Source organism: Arvicanthis niloticus, chromosome 8 (assembly GCF_011762505.2).
Source record: "Arvicanthis niloticus isolate mArvNil1 chromosome 8, mArvNil1.pat.X, whole genome shotgun sequence".
Taxonomy (NCBI): Eukaryota; Metazoa; Chordata; class Mammalia; order Rodentia; family Muridae; genus Arvicanthis; species Arvicanthis niloticus.
In genome coordinates this window covers 15,705,110-15,719,404 of record NC_047665.1, presented here as the reverse complement: position 1 = coordinate 15,719,404, position 14,295 = coordinate 15,705,110, and the positions used below count along the sequence as shown (strand labels likewise).

The 14,295-nt window shown below is 41.1% G+C and overlaps 1 long non-coding RNA gene and 1 pseudogene across 4 annotated transcripts in view; one reads left to right on the top strand and one right to left on the bottom strand.

The window, feature by feature from the left end:
- LOC143443272 (uncharacterized) overlaps nucleotides 1-14,295 on the top strand; it is a 394,599-nt gene that overhangs the window by 212,267 nt on the left and 168,037 nt on the right. The gene's annotated exons all lie outside the window — the stretch shown is intronic.
- Nucleotides 11,850-11,996, bottom strand: LOC117714467 (U2 spliceosomal RNA; annotated as a pseudogene).

Here is a 14,295-nt window from a genome sequence, read left to right as displayed (position 1 = left end):
ACAAAAAGGGATGAAGAACGTTTTACTTAATCTATAGGGGTCTCAGAATGGAGAACACTGCCATTCTACTCTTACTGATTCAGAAACAGAATACATAACCACAATGAGATATTATTGCTCTATACCTATATGGTACTTTTTTTTTTAAAGAAAATATATTTTTATTTACATTCTAAATGTTGTGTCCCCCCTTCCCCCGCTCCCAGTCCCCTTCCCAGAGTTCTCCATTCAATCTCCTCTCCCCTTTGCCTCTGAGAGGGTGTTCCCACAACCCCACCTCACCGTATCCCACACAACCCCACCCCCTTCCCTGGTGCATCAAGTTTCTACAGGATTAAGCACATCCTCTCTCACTGAGACCAGACAAGGCTGTCCTCTGTTACATATGTGCCAGGGGCCACCAACCCAGCCCATGTATGCTCTTTGGTGGCTTAGTGTCTGGGAGCTCCCAGGAGTCTGGGTTAGTTGACACTGTTGGTCTTCCTATGGGGTTGCCATCCCCTTCAGTTTTTTTTTTTTTTTTTTTTTTTCCTTTCTCCAGTTCTTCCATAGGGATCCCTGACCGAAGTCCAATGGTTGGCTGGAAGAATCTGCATCTGTCTCAGTCAATGGCTGCTAGAGCTTCTCTGAGGACAGCTATGCTGGGGTCTTGTCTGGAAACACAACATGGCATCAGTAATAGTGTGTATGGTTTGGTGCCTGTGTATGGGATGGATCCAAAGTTGGGCTGGTTACAGGATGGGCTTTCCTTCAGTCTCTGCTTCATTTTTGTCCCTACGTCTCCTTTAGACAGGAACAATTGGATCAAAAAAATTGAAGGTAGGTGGGTGGCCCCATCCCTTCATTCGGGGCCCTATCTATCTGCTGGAGGCGGTCTCTTCAGGTTCCATCTCTCACTGTTGGGTATTTCACCTAAGGTCATCCCCTTTTGAATCCTAGGGGGGCTTTCACATTCCAGGTCTCTGAGACATTCTAGAAGGTCCCCCTGCCCCCTACCCCCAGCAGTTGCATATTTCCATTCATTCTCATGGCCTTCTGGGCTTCTCCTGTCCCCATATCTGATCCTGCTCCTTTTCCCTCCCTCCTCCCCTCTCCCACCCAGGTCCCTCCTCCCTCTGCCTCTGGTAATTATTTTGTTCCCCCTTCTAGATGGAATTAGAGCATCCTCACTTGGGCCTTCCTTCTTGTTAAACATCTTATGGTCTGTATACCCACATACTATATCTTATACCCACGTGTTATATCTTATACCCATATGCTATATCTTATATGCATATGTTATATCATATACCCACATGTTATATCTTGTGCTGGGGACAGGAGGACATTGCTTTCAAAGTTTTGCTGCTTTCAGTACACAGTCTTAGACTGCTTGCCACATCTCTCACACACATACATTATTCTTGTATGTATGATTAGGGCATGATTAGGTCACATGGAAAATCTAGGGAATGTGGTCCAATTGAGACTATTCATTCAGCTGTGCCAGTAGAGGTTAATTACATCGAAATCCTAAACTACACTAAGATGATTACAATGTTTTTCTTAGAAGTAGGCTAATTTTGAATAAGTTGAATATACACCTTGCAGGCAGGATGAGTATAAACATAGGTAAAACTGTTCTGAGGACTCATTGTTTCCTTGGGTGCCTGGTGGTGAAAGGGATTTGTAAAGACAAGCTCCCAAAAGTATTTCTCAGAACGCACACACTCTTATGGGGGGCCATCCCCAGCTGAGTTTCCCTCTTCATGAGTGACTCTAGTGTGTAAGGAGTCCACAAAAAATAACAAGTTCATCTTTATTTTTCTCAAAGAGTCTTTTCTCAGCTTTGGGGAGCCTAATATTCTGCCCATCAAATGCAACATTCATTTTGTCGCAGTAATCTTTGTTTTCAGTACTTTCCTTTAGCATTTTCTTAGCATCTGGCAGCTTCCACTGCCTGTCCTGCCGTGCTGTCTACCTTCTTCCTGAAGACTCTTGGGGTATTAGTCATCTTAAAATTCCTGACCGAAAACAGCCCAACATCTTTTCTCTATGCTTGTTCTTTCTCTTCAAATGATGGTTCCATTTGTTTTTGTCTTTTAGTCTGCATTGTAAAGAATTTTATTTCCACATAGGACGCACCAGGTTAAAGGGGCATCTGGAAGCTAACCGTCGGCAATGGCAATGCAAGCACCAGGCAAGGGGAGAAGGAAAGGGCGTGGCTGCCCGGTTGTTAAATCCCGGTGTTTAGTGAACCTGTGAAGCTCACACAGGGTCTGAGGTTTCTTTTTCTCTTTCCTTGGATGGGGCAGTGTGGTGAGAACAGGCTGGAGTCTGGCGTTTGGAGTCTGGCCTTTCTTCACTTGTACATAGAGGGACCGCAGCTCCTACAGCTGATAGTTTCCCTTTCCACCACAACGGTTACAGGACCTCAGCAGGGTAGGTTCTAGCTAATCTGCTTCTGAAAAAAAACAAAAAACAAAAAAAAAAAAACTCTGCTGAGACCAGAGTAGTCAAGTATATTTCAGAATAGTGCTCTCTCTCTCTCTCTCTCTCTCTCTCTCTCTCTCTCTCTCTCTCTCTCTCACACACACACACACACACACACACACACACACACACGGAAGCACAGAGGCATTTGTGTTTGATATTTGCTGTGGGGACTTGCTTAAACTAGAAGAGATGAACCTAGCAGACTTGGAAGGGTCCCCAGGAGCCGGCCAGAACTTTTCTGCTCTCACAGTTGCCTGAACTGGGAATTAAAGCTCATGTGTTCCTAGATATTGACTCTGAGCAAGGTCTCTGACCTAGGGAGCCATGGCTCCCTAACAGCCCCATCTTGGGGGGCCTATGGTTTTCACTATGTCCTTGGAGATAAGTAAGGTCTGTTGGCATTTCAATCTGTCCAACCTTACATTCTTTGTTAGGACAGACTGGTTTCTTCTAAGATCCTGACATGAGTACCTGGTGGGGATGTTATATTTAAGAGTGAAGAACACAGGAAAATGCATGAAAATTATTCATGGAGAAACACTGCTGGAGTCTTATAAAGCTGTCAAATCAATTTAATAATTTATCTTTTAAAAGCTTTAGGTACAAGATAAAACTTTAATTTTTTTCATCAATGAATACAGTGGTATACACTGGTATAAAAATGAAAATGGAGATTTTAGAAAATTTAGTTAAATGACTTATGCAACTTTCAGGAAAATGCTGAACCACAGACATAGACAGGCTGCTACACACGGGAAGTACTGAAGTAAGTCACACATCATCACAAACATTGGTCTCCAGCCATGACTGGCAGGATGCCCAAGAAGAGAAACTTGTGCCATGCCTAAGGAAACATCCACAGCTTGTTCCACCAGATAATTAGATTCACTCTTCTGCTTTTACTCAGTTTGCAAATATTCTAGTCATGTGGCTGTCCTCAGGAACACCTACCTCCAAGAATTAATAACTTTATCCTTGACAAGATCATGTTTCTAGGAGCTGGAAATTAGTTTAGAGTTTCTGTCACTGGAGCGAGAATACTTCTCAGGATCTTTTGGCCTTTCAACGCTGCTAGTCACGTCCCCCAGTACAGACACGACCTTTTATAAAATGAAATTATTTTAAAGTCTCACTATTTGAAAGCTATTCTTGTGAATATCAGGCATTTTTTTTTTCTTCATGAGAAGTAGAATGTGTGTGTATGTGAATTATTTAGAATGGAGTGATTGACATTGCCATCAAGTGACCTGAAAGTGTTTACTTCTAGCCACGTCTCCTAGAAAAGATGGCGAGAGAAATCCATCTTTAAAAGTAAGGCACAAAGGACATGAGCTTCATCTATTTAAATTCAGATCTCTGTTGTGCTTTGATACCGTTGTATGCTGGTCTTCGTGCTGTGGTCAAGATGTCAGGGTCCCCAAAGGCATTTTAAAAATAATTGCATTGCTAGAAAAATGATCTCAGAGGAAATGTAGCCGCAGCTCATATATGAAATCCCATTCAAGCAGAAATCCCACCTCCTTCTTGATTTCATCAAGGTAGCTCAAAGCAAAGGATGCTTTCCCTCAGGAGCTATGACTTGACTGTGCATTGCAGTCACCTGGGGGATACTACAAACAGTATCACCTGGGAGCTCCCTACCGATTGATTTGGGATTGGTTTCTGAAGTAGGATGCTCTCGGTTACTTTTCTATTGCCCATAAAACACATCATAAACCAAACCAACTTTATAAATACAAAGCACGTATTTTTTAGCTTACAGTTTTGGAGGGTGAGTCTATAACCATCATGGGAGGTAGCACTGGAATAGTAGCTGAGGGGTAACATCTTAATTCACGAACATGAAGCACACACAGAGAGAGAGAGAGAGAGAGAGAGAGAGAGAGAGAGAGACAGAGACAGAGACAGAGACAGAGACAGAGACACAGAGACAGACAGAGACAGACAGAGTCAGAGAGGACTAACCTGAAATGGGGTGGCCTTTTGAACCCCCAAGGTCCACCCCCAATGACATATCTTCCTCCAATAAGGCCATACCTCCTAATGGCCACAATCAAGCAACACTCAAATATAAGAGCCTTGGGGAAAACTGTCATTCAAACTGTCACAGGGATCCAGGGTTGCTTCTTCTTCTTCTTCTTCTTCTTCTTCTTCTTCTTCTTATTATTATTATTATTATTATTATTATTATTATTAGTTTTTAGTTATACAGTTGTTGAGTCTGTTTGGTAACTGGGCTTGAGAACAACACTAGGCAATGTCAATCAATGAAGCAGAACAGGGGTGAGAGCCAGAAACATCTCTATATTATCAAGTAGAAAGGACAAAAAGAAAGGCAAAGACAAGGAAAAGTCAGTTTGCTTTAGGTTCTTCAAGGGTCAGCAGAAATCATGGTAATTTCATGTTCCCTCTTTGTGATGGTAACATGCACTGTGAAAGGAGCCTGTTCTTGGTGTTGGAAAGACACCAGGATTCTAAGGTTAGGACAGTGCCGATATTTTAGGCCAAGGGCCTCAGAGGTAAGCTCCAAGGATTGCTGCTCCAGTTCTACTGCTTTTTATATTTCATACATTGGACGATGAAATCAAGGACCAGCTTCAAGCTGGGACTGAGATTTTAAATGTATATGTTACTTGTGGATAGATAAATACAGGTATAGAAATAGATTTATAGATAGATAGATGTAGATGTGGAAGTTGATTTAGCTGTAGGTGCAAATGGATACATACATATCACACACACACACACACACACACATATATACACACACACACATGCACCCATGCACACACACATTCTTCCCCTGCCTAATGGCCTGCTATCACCTATGTTCTATTACTGCCCCATGGTTGGTTATAGCCTCCAGTTTTTGGTCCATCTTGGTCTCTCTTTGTCCTTTTAGAATCCACATCCAACTTTTTCTTATCCTTCTACAACTTTCTGCTCCTTGATAAGAAATATTGCTTAATTTCCCGATGTATTCCAGACCTGCAATGCCTCTTCCATCCTGGAGGATTTGCCATCACCCCTAGTTCTGACTAACTGATTGTCTTTTTCTGTACCAATGTGTCAGCAGGGAGCTGTTTTCATAATAGAAACCTGACCCTGCCTTATGCAAAGTTCTAATAAAGTGAAAATGATAATCTGTGCTTTAAAGTTGTTTTGGAGTTTGGAGTGAAATAACTAATTCCATTAGCTACCATAAGCCAGCATATCTCAGTGTCTGGAGAAATCTCATCTGGATTATTTAAGGGTGGATGTCTCATCCAGATGGTGATGATTATTTAACACTCAGGTCTGGAATGCATGAGACATATGCCGGTGATCCCAAAGAAAGAAGGGTGTGGAGGCTTTCTTTGTTTTCAAAATAACTCAGTCCCCTTTACAATTGCTTAAGCAGATACCCTTGACATATATTACCTACAGACTATCAAGACTCATGAATTTAGAAACAGAAAAGTTCCACAGGTGGTTTTAAGAGCTGTGCTTTTTATTTTTCTGATAGAATTTGGATTACACTGCAGATATTAATACTCGCTTCTTGAGAGCTCACACCCACCTCTGACTACACTTTTAAACAGATTTCATTTTTAGAGCAGTTTGAAGTTCATGGAAAATGTGATCAGAATGCACTGTGAGCTCCTCCATGCCCTGCCCACACAAGGGAGCAACCTTTCCACTGTCAGCATCAGGACCACACTGCTACATTTGTTACAGTCTGTGAACGTACATAGGCAAATCAGTGTTGCCTAAAGACTGTGGTTTCCTCTTGATTCTGTGCAGTCTATGTGTCTGGACAAGTATATAATGATGTGTTGTCACCCTTAAGGTACATTCATCCCTCAAACCCACTAAAGTCTGGCAACAATTCATTTTTTTACAGTCCATATACCCCTGCCATTGAGGCCCATAGTTCTACAATCAGTCTGAAGCCTTCTCTGATAGGCTTATTTCATTTTTAGTGTATATTTCAGTTTTCTGATGTTGCTCACATCTATACAGCCTGTTTGTCTTTAGCATACCAAATAATATTTAGCCTTTTGTTTGTACAGCTTATCAGTGACCTCCTGAAAGACACTTCATCTGTCCAAGTTTTAACAGTCCATAGACATAGATGTTCTGAACTTCAATACAGGAGTTTCTGTTTGAAGTTAGCTTTAATTCATCCAAGGAACTATGAGAGAGAGCACTGTTTATTGGGATCATTAAAATATATTTCTTGTTTCAAATTGTACCTTCTTAGCCACCAATATTTGCATCATGGTAGATTAAGTCTACACTGAAACCATAAGTTTCCATCAGTAGATCTAGTCCTCAAATAGGACACTATACCCTAGAGTTGACCATTTGGAAGAAGACAAGGATGTCACTTCAAATACATTTAAGAGTATCAATAGAACTTATGTAAAAATGAAGGTGGGGATTCCCAGTGAACAAGTTCATTGTTCCTTTTCTTGCATAATAAAGTTTTCAAGTGCCATACCCCTACCGATACCCCTGTAATAATGCTATCCTGTCCTAAGCCTCAATTTAAATGTAAGTGGTCAGAACAGGTCACTAACTCAGCAGAACAGGTTCATAGTAGCTAGTGGAGGGTAGGGGTGAATAGAAGATGTCTTGTCTGTGGGGGAAGAGAAGCCTAGGTTAGTGAGCATGCAGTGATACATATTTCAGTTCCAAGTGGGGAGCCTTTCTGAGCATAGTATGATTGGACTGTCTTACATGTAACTTGCAACCTGGTCCCACAGATGTTCACCCAGGGAAATGGAAGCAGGGCTTTTATATGAAAGCTGAAATCATTTTACTTCATTTAATGTGTGTGTGTGTGTGTGTGTGTGTGTGTGTGTGTGTGTGTGTTCTATGTACATGAGTGCTCAGATGCATGTACACCTGCATGCCAGAAGAGGGTATCAGATCCCATTACAGATGGTCATGAGCCACCATGTGGTTGCTGGGAATTGAGCTCAAGACCTCTGGAAGATCACCCAATGCTTTTTAACTATTGAGTCATCTCTCCAGCCCCTTACTTCATGTTTTAACTTTGTAGATCACTACAATGTAAAGAAATCACTTTAGGAACTCTACCTAGGGTGTAACCAGAAGATGTACTTTTTTTTTTCCTGTCTAGTAACAGAGAACCTAAAGATTTAGTCACACACACAGCCAGTGTAGACCAGTGACAGAGCTTGACACAAGCCTGTGGGATCAACAGTCACCTATTGGATACCTTGTAAGAACCAATGTGTTACCAGGTGGGGCGAATGAAGCTTGTCACAACACACTTAGACTGCAGAGACACATGGCACATGGAATTGTAGTCACTAGTAGTAAGACTTAAAGGTTTAGCCATATTCAAAGCATTTGGATTCCAAAGGTAATATGAGCTTGGGTCTTTATTGTGATGTCATGGAGTTTAACAGAAGTGCTTGTCTCAATCTTCTGTACAGATTATTGAAAGGGAATAGGGAACCCTTTCTATTTGGCCAGTGTTGTCTGGAGTCTCTGCTAATTATGATGGGTTCTGGTTTCTAGTACATCTTCTCGGGCCATTCCTCACCCTCCTGCCTTCCTCCATGAGCCCTGCTCTAGAAAGTCTCCCTTTTCTGTTAACACACATATGTGACAGGGAAAAAATTACCTAATTTCTGGCTAACGCTCTTATTAAGAGCCTGGGCTTTTAGGCTATGGGCTTGGTGGCAGAGTATTCACAAACAGAATTTCTATAAATGGTAAATACGATTTGCATTTTTAAAATGTTCTTCATGTGTTGGGAAAAGATCAGCTGAAGTTTGGGACTGTGGTGATTTGAATAGGAATCAGAGGCTCATATATTTGAATGTTTGGTCATTAGGGAGCAACACCACCTAAGAGGGATTAGGGGGTGTGGCCTTGTTGGAGTAGGTGTGGTCATGTTGGAAGAGATGTGTCACTAGGGGTGGGCTTTGAGGTTTCAAATGCTCAATCCAGGCCCAGTGTCTGTCTCTTCCTGCTGCTTGCTGACGTGGATGTAGAACTCTGAGCTACCTCTCCAGCACCATGTCTGCCTGAGGGCCGTTATGCTTTCCACCATGAAGACACTGGACTAAACCTCTGAACCTGTAAGCTAGCCCCAGTTAAATGTTTTCTTTTATGACAGTTGCCTTGGTTTCTCATCACAGCAATAAAACACTAAGACAGGGATGTTAAAGATCATCACTGACACATGGAAGTCGGGTTTTCATGCCCTATATCAACACTGCCGATAATTTTTCTATTGTACGGACCTGCACTTCACTCACTCACGTGGCTGATGCTGAGGGGTGAAATGCACAGCCCTCTTCTGCTATCCTTGATAGCAACCCCACAGACCTCCTGGTATGGCCACTGGTAGAGCCCACATATATGTGATGTCTGAAGCTGCTCTTTCAGTACATGCCTTCTCTCCCTGTATGATAGAAGATGTCTACAATAGTGCCTGTCACTTGTCACTGATCAAGTATTACCAAAGGACGAGTGACTCTACTCTTTGAAAGACATCAGTCAAATAGTCACTTGTTAAACTTCTTACCCATTTCTAGTCCCTAAGAAACCCCATGTCTGTGACTGACATGGAAAACATGTCAGCTAGAAAATGAATTGAAAATACCACTTAAGGATAAGAAGATGGAAGGGGAACATGAAAAGACAGGCAAAATTAATGACTTTCTTTTTGTACACAATACTGTCCTGGAATAAAGTTTTATTATCTAGCAGTAGAGTCTACTAAGCTCAGGCAAGATGTTGAAAGCTGGGAGGGAAAAGCAATGGTTAAGTAATGAGAATATTTATTTTTTTTCCCAAGATAGGAACACCTACATCATTTCTGACCATAGATATTGGTCACTTGGACACAATACAGTAGTGTCTAAAGAAGGGGGGGTGACCATGGTGGGCCTCATTTGGGAAGTGTACATTCTTGTGTCTTGTGAACAGGATGGATCACTGATGCTAATTCAAGCATCATTTAGGTCAAAGAACACACATTTCTGTTTCTAGTCACTGAAACTCCACATGCATGAAGTGTGCCCGATGTTACGTTTTCATTTGCTTGGCTTCTCTTTATATCATGTGGAATTCTCAGTAGGTAGTTTTTCTTTATTTTTTCCAATATTTCTTGTGTATGTATGCATATGAAGTATGTATCATTGTGTATGCATGTCTCCATATGTTGTGGGCACACATGTGTTCAGGTGTACACTTCCATGCATTAGCATTGTGAATGCCCCAGGTTGATGGCAGGTGCTGCCTTTATCACTCTTCTACCTTATTCATTGAGGCAGAGTCTCTAAGGCAAACCCAGAGCTCACTCACTGGCTATTCTTCATATTCATTTGGCTCTAGGGATCCCCTGTATTCATTTTCAAGTAGTGCATGTTTTGTTCTGGCATTTTTGCGGTTTCTGAGATCTAAACTGGGTTTCTCACTTTTGTGAAGGCATTTTTAACTGTTCAGCTACCTTCCTGGTCCTAGTTTTCTATTACCCGCTAATGATTTTTATTGGGGTTTCTTATAGGAGAATGGATAAGGGGTCACAGAGGCAAAAATGACTCAAAGACAATTGCATCAGCAAAAGCCCATGTTTTATGGGGGACAGCTCACAAAAGCTGGAACCTAACATTCACCGCATGGCTTGTGGCTAGCTTTGACAAGGTGAATAGTGTCTCCTTTGGTTAGCTCGGGTGGTCTGAGTCTCTTCTAGGCAGCTCATTGGTCTTGTATCTTTAGAAATGTTCATTTGTCTCTGTTTCTTCTAAGCAGCTGGTCTGGTCTGAGCCTCTTGACTAATCATGCCCTTACTGTTCATATACACTTGAGAGGGAGGGGCTTGGTGAATCTGGGCAGTTTTAGGGACTTCCTGAAATTGTTGGGTTGTTTACTTCCTGTGTTTCAAGAAGATTTCCTGCCATATGGAATGTTCCACATCTCTTTAAACAGCTTGAGTCTTAAGGAGCTTCTTACCAGTATGAAATTTGCTACATAATACTTATTCCTGTGCTTCTCAGTGCCTTTTTTTCTTTGACCTTAACTCTGCCAATTACTATAAATGGTCCCTTCTATACTTATTCTATAGCTCCACAAAACAGCTTTCCTGCAAGGACTTTAAAAGTCAGTGTCAATCACTCCATCTATAACTGCCCCCCAAAGCACTCTTTGCATGGAAAATTGCATTACATAAACGAGATAAATATGGAAAACTTGGGATACAATCCAAGTGATACTAGTTACATCAAGAAAGATTCTTGAGCATCTCCCCATTGGAAATCATATTGTCCATTCTACAATCTTAAGGCATATATCTACCACTCTCTTAATGCATTTAGGTACCACACCAAAATAACCACTTCACACGTCAGATTTGAGAGTGAGTTTTAATTTAGTCTTCTAGTGTGCCTTGTAAGCTCATCTAAACCAAGTTCCCTCCCACTGTCCCCTCTCTAAATGCTGTCACACACACACACTAGGGGTTTAGAGCATCAATGGATGGACAAAGCATAACTCAGCTCATAGTTCACTCTGTAGTTCCCAAATCATTTTCATAAGATTAAGTTATAAATTCCTCATGTTTGCCTTTTGAAACCTTAGACTTGTATTTCTTGCTGCCAACTTTTTACATGATGGGCAGCCTCACTCCCTTAACCTTTCGGTGCTGCATATTGACATAGTTATCCAGCTCTCCAAAACAGATCCTTGGTTTGATTTTTGCTCTTCTTCCAAAATTCATCTATTCTCCTAATAACACAAATCATAACTTGGACTCACCATGGAATGTAATCTCTTCTATTTCTTCATTCCATCTTGGCAAATTCCTTTACATACATTACTTTTTTTTGTAAATACTCTAGTTGGTGTATTTTTGCCAAAATTATTACTATATTGTAAACTGCCTCCAAACTCCTCATCTTTTTCTTCTTATAATTTATACCCCTGTGGTATCTGAAAGTTATCATAAATATCAAAAACTAAATTCACCGTTATTACACTACAAAGAATTCGGTAGGACCAAAAGGAGTCAAATGACTTAATCTCACATATCTGAGGATACATATTGGGCAAACTTAGTCAAAAGTCCAAGTGTCAGACAAGCTGTGTGCATGCCCCCATTGCCCCAGGATTTATTGTGATCCCAATGCCAGTTTACACATATCCTTTCTTGCCTATTCACAGTACTCTCTTGCTTCAGAGTTAAGTTCTCACTGAGGTTGGTCCTTTTGCCTCAGCCTCATGAGGGCTGGGATGATAGTCCTGTACCACCCCTGCCCCCATTCTCTAGGCCTCTTAGGTCATCCATTATCTGATGTGAGTCCTTCACTACAGCACTCAGGATTCTTAACAGCATCCATGCTCTATTTCCAGCCTGAAATTATGTGCTTAATAGTCACCTAATTTTTTTCCCAACATCTGTATATTAAGCCATTTCTGCTCTCATGCCTTGTGCTTCTTTTATTTTAAACCGATAAGAACAGATACTACACTTGATCTTAGCCAAAAGGCCGAGAAGTGATCCTTATATTTTAAATGTGTCTTTTTTCCTTGTCTTTGGACTCTATTCTCATTCATATTCTCCCTAGTGCCTTCTGGAATCACTTGAACTGGGTGTTCTACTAACCCTGTTAGCACAGCTTTGCATTTTATTTGTAGTTTGCTCTTGAAATTACTTAGCAAAACCTATAGAGTATTCAATATTTAAGCCCCTCTATTATTCTGTGTCTTGTTACTTGCTCCTTTACACCTTGCAGACCACTGGGGCAGTTCTTCATGTGTGTAGAACTACTGCATGCACCATGGCTAGCAGAGTATCAAACTGTAAGAGGCGAGAAGGAAGTCTAGGTCAGCATGACTCAGTAGCCAGTGTCGGTTCAAACACTGAGAGTCTGACACCAGACAGTTTATTCTAGGCATATTTAAGCACAGCATAATTTGGTGAAAAAAATATTCTGGTGATAATTAACTCAATCCTGTGTGCACAATCAAGCTAAATACATCAAAATTCTTTGTAAAGTATATGTGACATTTTCCATCAAGATGGCTTCTGTAGATTGACTACATGTGACATTTTCCATAAAGATAGGTTCTGTAGCTTGTCAAGCTCAAAATAAGGGTCTGGGGGATGGGGGTATCTGGTGTGGTTTCAGCCATACAGAAGCACAGAGGTCACTAGCCTATTGACCGCCTCCACTACTAGCCTTCTAGGAGGAAAACAAATTATCCAGTTCTCTCTTTGAAGAGACAACCCTGTCTGCCTAGCATTTCTGGTTTCCCTAGTGCTTGTCTGTGAGCACAAGGAACGCTATGCCTCCTATATTTGTATAATAATGATGAATTTTAGGATCCTATAGTTTGAACCCACTGGATGCATTTCCTAAATGAGATTGTTCTTAATTCATTAGTACTTTGACTCCAGTTACCTTAATGTGAATGCTTCATATATATGTTTGAAAGTATCTTTGAGTCTGAAAGCTGGTGATGCCACAAAGTTTTGTGACAGCCTCCCTCTCTTCCAGAGGACAAGATACTTCCAGGAAAAGAAAATATTAGGGAGTAATAGAAACCTTTCAAAAGTAATGACCAGCAAAGTAACTAAACTGTTAGCATTGCTATGTTTGTATTCAGGTCTAATAGAATTAAATCAAAGGAAGGCTACTGTACATGGGTGGAGCAATACTGTGAGTTGATCTTACCACTGGCATGGCTACCAAGAGACAGTCAGCATACACAGTCTGTATCCACTGTACAAAGGTAAGAGTAAGAGTTAGAACATGGCTGGTGAAGACAGGAGAGTCTGTCAGTCTATACAGAATCACACACAATTAAAGGGCACAGGTTACTTCTGGAGTTTTCCATTTAACATTTTCAAGTCAGTTGACCTCCAAGAAGGAAATCTATTTAAAGTGAAACTACAGAGAAAGGATGGGGGGAGGGGGTGTTACTGCAATCTTATGTGGAGAGATGATAAAAGGATTAATTAAGATTCTTAGGAAAGTTAACAGAAAACACTAAATTACCTATAAACTGCATCCAAGCATTGGTAAGGCAGGAAGGGTCCCTGTTACAGCACATACTGCTAAACTGGATGAGTGGGGCAAAGCCTAGAAGAGTTGAATGCATGCTACTCTTGGTGAAATGAAACCAAATGAAGGAATCTTGTGGGGATTCAAGGACCTCAGGGGAAAACGCCATCAGCCCCAGCTGTGCTTCTCTCATGTGCACCCTGCTCACAGCTCCTGAGGACCCACAAGGAAGACAAGTGATCCCCAGTAAAACAGAAGTGACCTCAAGAGCACACGTCTTCCATCTCTGAGGAAAACGAAGATTGGACTTAAGGCAGGAGAAAATAAGATGTGGTTTGAGAGTTATTAAAATACATTATATCCCTAAATCAAAACATGAAGTAGAGACAGGGACAGGTCTGTAAAAGATAGCACACATCTGAGCCACAGGAAGGCACAACTAAAGAAACCAAGGGGGATTCTTCACTAGTGTTTTGAATCAATGGGTTGATCCCATAAGGATATGGATTCAGTAAACAAGAAAATTACAGTGATACAATAAAAGACACAAATGAAAAGAAGAGCAATTTTCTAAGAAAGGCACCAGCACATCATATACAAGTATAAATGAAACAAACTGGAAGCAATAAGGATAAACCCACACACCTATGGACATGTGATCATTGACAAAAAAGCCACCACAGTCTTCCAAGCCCACATGGCAACTATTCATACAGACTCACATACCATCCATAAATAAAAAATAAACTGAATCTTTAAAAACAATACATTTATAGCAGCATTCAATTTTGAA